Source organism: Vulpes vulpes, chromosome 6, assembly GCF_048418805.1.
Source record: "Vulpes vulpes isolate BD-2025 chromosome 6, VulVul3, whole genome shotgun sequence".
Taxonomy (NCBI): Eukaryota; Metazoa; Chordata; class Mammalia; order Carnivora; family Canidae; genus Vulpes; species Vulpes vulpes.
In genome coordinates this window covers 133,324,006-133,330,005 of record NC_132785.1, presented here as the reverse complement: position 1 = coordinate 133,330,005, position 6,000 = coordinate 133,324,006, and positions in this window count along the sequence as shown.

The window sequence follows — 6,000 nt, the reverse complement described above, 5'->3', positions numbered from 1 at the left end:
TCACAGCCCATTACCTGAGAGGGCGACCAACACCTTCATCCTGAAGGGTCTCTGCTTGGTCTCCTCCTTACAAGCTATTGGTACCTACTTAGCGCTCTAATCTTGTCTTGAAAGGAAATTCCACTCGTCTCAAAAGCCAGCTGCATCAGGGATGTGAAGACAATTTTAATCTACTGAGTTCCACTCTTAAATTCTGCCTGAATATCTGCAGATCCATCTGTGGATGAGTATCCGCTTTTCTTTCCCCTTTCAAATAATTCCTTACTCTCTCCATGAGTTCATATGTGCAGGGTGTGAGACTGAATGCAGTGGAGCAGGACTAGGCTCCATGAGGATTTGGAAGCTCCTTAATGTGACATGCTGTGTCCTCAGGATTGCTCCAGAACACAACACATCTTCCATTTGGTGATGGAGAGACACTGTGCGTGCCCCAATCTTGGGCTTATGTGCTCAAATAGCACTAATTTCAAGATGGAATGCTCAGTTTCCATGATAACCTAGGGACACAGGCTTCCACCTGTAGATTCTAAGATCCAGAAACATCCTTACAGCTTTCTCTATAGATGAACCATGATCAGCAGAGTTTGTCAGAGCTTTTCCCCCAAAATTTGAAAACCATCAATCTTAAATGCCCATAGGGGACTTCTAGAGCACTTCAGATTTTATGCAGCCCAAATAGGAATAGTGAATAGGCAGGTGGGGAGCATCACCAACCCTACATCCTCCACGTCCCTGAAGGCGGCACTATTCTCAGGAGTCTTTAAGAAACATGTAACAGATTAATGTTCTATTCCCTGGAAAGAAGTAAATGATAAATGTAAATATAATAATCCTCACAATACACCACTACATCTCCACCTATTGACTAAATTACAGAATTGAATAAATTAATTTATGACAATACTAAATGTCAGCAAGGTTGTATAGAAAGTAGAACTCTTTTTAAGTATGATCTCTAATCTCATCTGGATAAAATATATATAATTAGATCCTGGGATAACAGAGCTTGACAAGACCCATGATCTGTCCGCTGCATCCCAGAGCCACAGAGTCGATGTTGGTGTAAATCATTCTGATCTGTTGTAATGAGAACAGGGAAGGTCATGTGTGTTGCTCAGTCTAAGAGTAGGAGATGATAACATGAGATGTCCAGCACAGACATTGAGACAGAAATAAATGAGATAACTTCTGCCTTCCATGTCTATTCTTGTATTCATGAATTCAGTGAGTTGGGGGATGCTCCCTATGGTTATGGAGGGAAATATACTTTATGAGTCTCAGGGATCCAATGGTCATCTCACCTGGAAACCCTCTCACTTCTAGGGAAATCCAAGGTTTCTCCACAAATCATGTAGAGCACAGGTATGTCAGTAGATACACATGCCTCTTTGTAGTTTGGGGGATAGATTCCTCCCTGAACTCTGCTTTATCTCTTTTAAATATTTTATTTATTTATTCATGAAAGACATGGAGAGAGGCTGAGACACAGGCTGAGGGAGAAGCAGGCTTTCTCTGGGGAGCCTGAGTTAGGACTCACCCCCAGGACTCCATAATCCTGACCTGAGCTGAAGGCTGAAGCTCAAACATGGAGCCACTCAGGTGCCCCAGAACTCAGTTTTTATAGCGACCCCAAAAATGGGTGTTTTTCAAAATCCTCAGTAATTTCTTGTTTGAAAGATGATGTGATATGTAAAATCATTTAGCCAACATACAGCATAACACTAAGTTCTCACCACATCAGATGTCCTCCTTAATGCCCATCACCCAGTTACCACATATAATGTGTCAAATACAGGGTGGTATACTATGGTATACGGTACGCTGGCAAGTTGAATTTAAATGAAGAAAAGATGGTTAAAATACTCCATCAGTCCTGCGCATATCATGCAGACAACAGATAATTTCTCCTTGCGTTATACTGCATTTTACACTAATCATTGGCCATTTATGCCAGTCATCTTGAAGGATTCTCATCTCTTTAGATACTTTTTATTTAAAAATGGAAAAAGAAAAATACTTTTAACTTCTCTAAGATCTTGTTATTTTTATTTAGCCTTTTGTGGTGATAACGTTTCTTTTACTGGACATGAATTAAATCATTTTAGGGTTAGTCATTTTAGCCTTAGACTGTAGGCTAGCCTGCCTTATTCCATCCTTTGGATAATTGGAACATCTCTATTTGATGCAAAAAATAAATGCCTGTTTTTAAAGTTAAAAAAAAAACAGAGATTTTGGGATAACTACCTTCTGTGTTACCTAGAAACTCTAAATCTCACTCTGCCATTTATCACACAATATCATAATCTTATATCCCTCTTTCGCCTGATCCAGCAGGTATATGCACTCAAGAACTCTTTTAATGTAGAAAGTCCATTGAGTATGATACAATCATTATATGATTTGCAGGAAGTCACAGTTGCCACCTGAGGACCATGCACACAATCTCATTCTTGTCTCCAGTGACAAAGGAGCTTAATGGGGGACAACAGATGGGCTCCAATAGATCCGAATAGCAGGACTATTATCACCACCCTCTATCACCATTCAGTGGATGTTGCTGCCAGTTGGAGGGTGTGGACTGCTGGCAGTCTTCCTGATACACACAATCCATTCAGTGAAGAAATGTCCTGCAAATGGACATATAAGAGGAGCCCTTTGCTCAAACTGCAGGGTTATGAGGATCGGTCTGAGGAAACCAAATACTGATGGTGATCAGAATTGCAATATGAAATTGAATTCCTCCACCATGGCAGTTTCTCTAACCGTCTAACTTCTTCTCTGTGTTAGAAAAGCCAGTTATGATTACTCCTCCAAAAGGAACAGTTTTTTGAGGAAGAGGTTATATAGAGTGTATGGTCTGACACCTCAGAGAGTGTCTCTTTTGAGTGCTGCATGCACCGGGTTCCTCTGTTTTGGCATCTTTTTCCATCAGGTAATACCTACAGAGGCTCTTCCTGTCTGCAGTGGGCAGTGTGTGGTCCTTGTCCAGGATTTTGATGAGTTTTAACTGGGTGTGGTCTGTTCTGCTTGATAAATGACACCGGCTACCACCTCCCCTAGAACTGAGGCCTTTCAGAATTCTCTGGTCACAATATGTGGGTGGACAGGGGTACAGCAACTCCAGGAAACAGTATTGAGGTTACTCAGAAAATTAAAAACGGAGCCTTAGCATGAACCTGCAAACAAAGACCTAAATATTCACACAAAAAATACAGAAAATCTGGTTTACAAGGAACCTCAAACATGTATGTTTATAGATTCATTATTTTCAAAAGGCAAAATATGAAAACGGTGCAAGTGTACATTGTCAGATGAATATAGAAGATAATAAAGCATCTTTCTCTTCAAACATCATCATGTAGGGACATGGTAAACAGTTTGTTTAGTCTGGGGAAATACGGAAGAGTCCTCAATTTCTGAATACACAATCATAGTGCCTGTAACCAAGTTGCCAAGGACAAGCTCCAGGATCAATATAACTGATATTTTCATGGCAATATATGTGAGTGTACAAGTACAATGATCTCCATGCCATAAATGAGGACACGGCTCTAAAAACATCCTTTTTTGGTCACATTTTATGGATTTAATTATTTTAATAATCATTCCACTCTTCTATCTTTATTTAGAATTCCCATTCATATGTACAAAGAAAGGAGGTGTAAATGCCCCTGTGGCAGATGAATCCACAACATCTCCGTCAGCTCTGTGAGTCTCCGTCAAGGTTTCTACTTGTCTGCATTTTTGTGTGACTGAGAGAACTGGTATCCACACATCACTCAATTGGTACTTCTGGAAATTCCAGAAACCTACAAATCTCATGTCCAGATTCTTCCTGGAAGTGGCTCAGGGAGGATCCAGTTCCCATGGTGGGGAGCACAGCCAAGACACTGGGACTCACTTCAAACTGCTGTGTGGTCTCAGACACTCACACAAGCTCTCTTCTGCAGTGAATAGTTATACACCTGTAAGTGGTGGAAAATTTTTATGTTCATAACCTATCTTGAGTGTGTATGTGGAAAAATGGAAGATAATTGATGATAAGTAATCAGGCAGCAAATGAGGTTGGAGAAAGCACAATTTACTGACACATATCCTGTCCGCAAAACCCTGCCATGATCCACAAATGTGTTCTGAGCAACTGTATCATAAGGATACTAACTGCTAAATTTGATATGTAGTCAGAGGACATGCAAATAGCACCCCACTCTACTATTAAGCCAGCCCAGCCTGTACCCTTAGCTGGGAGAGAAGCCCCAGCCCCAGGAACCTTAGGTGACCCCTTTCAGGGATTGAGACAGAACACGGAAAACTCACCATGCAGTCTGTGCTCTGGTGGGTTTTCCTTGTCACTATTTTAGAAGGTAATTCCTGGAGAACGGAGACCTTGACTTTGTGAGTGGAGGTGAGTGAGAGAAACATGATGTGGGACAGTTCCCTGACCAGGATGTCTTGTGTCTGCAGGTGCCCAGGGTGAGGTGAAGCTGGTGGAGTCTGTGGGAGACCTGGTGAAGACTTTGGGATCGATTAGACTCTCCTATGTGACCTCTGGATTCATGTTCAGGAGCTACTGGATGAGCTGGTTCAGCCAGGCTCCAGGGAAGGGGCTGCAGTGCGTCGCATGGGTTACTACTGGTTGAAGCAGCAAAAGCTATGCAGACACTGTGAAGGGGCAATTCACCATCTCCGGAGACAATGCCAAGAACACGCTTTATCCGCATATGAACAGCCTGAGAGCTGTGTATTATTGTGTGAGTGACACATTGAGGGGACTTCAGTGTGAGTCCAGACAGAAATCTCCCTGTTGAAGGGAATCAGGACCTGTTGTGATGATCATCAGACATTTGATGGAAGAGTGGACTCATTCCATTGTACAACATACACTGATCTTACACTACATGTTTAAAACAGTAATTTAAATAAAATCTGTAAAATTAATTACAACCTAAACAGTGTTAAATCCCTTAAATTCATAGTGTAACTCAAGAAGATGTTTCTAATGACCAAATATTATATTATTCAGGGATTTATTAATTAGTAGTTCTGTGAAACCGAAGAGACAATACACTATCGAGGGGCAATTTCTTGATCTGAATAGTACATAATGAGTTATACTATGAAGCATAATTAATCTTTCTATTTTAAGGTTTTATACAGTATTTGATTTGAGAGTATAGTGTCTACTTTCATATACTGTCTTTAACTGCTCTTTTTAAAAAATTTAAACGATTGGTCTTCTGTTTAATTGCTTTCTATATGAGGGAAGGAAGAACATAAGAACTGATAAACATTAACATATTATCCATAAATCAAGTCTATTCAATTAAATCAGTAAAACCAGGAAGCTCCTGGAAAGGTGCAGATGATGTCCTGTGAAGGAGCAGGACTAATGTCCATTCCTGAGACTCTGAGCATGGAAAGGCTGATCCCCATGTCAGGTGTCGTGGAAGAAATGAGGATCCATTGGAGGTGGTTGAGGGTGATGCAATGTGCTGCATATGCCTCAATCTATTGACCTTTACACTTCAGAAAACTTAAGATCTGAAAAGTGACATGGTGTTTTTTTTTCCTGAAATACAGCAATGAAAATGGGAATGTTTAAGAACTGACAGAAAATCTATCATAATATATATATATTTATATATATATATATGTATATATATATATATCTTTTTTAAAATGTCCCTATGCTTTAGATATTTTCATCTACTTTTGCTAGAAGGAGAGAAATTATACCTCAAATATAACCATTGTGATATGAGGTAATGAGATTATAAATGTTTGATTGATCCATTTTATCCCTAACTGGGATCATATATTAATTAACCAAAACCATCATGACTCCACTGTGGTAACATGTGGCTTGTAATTCAAACCACAGCTCCTTTTCCTAACTCACCGAAGCCCACACCTCACTTTCAGCCTGTCCAGACACCCATCATCCCATTATTGTTTGGTGACTTCCTGCACTAATGGAAAAGGCCTATAAATATGGGTTGC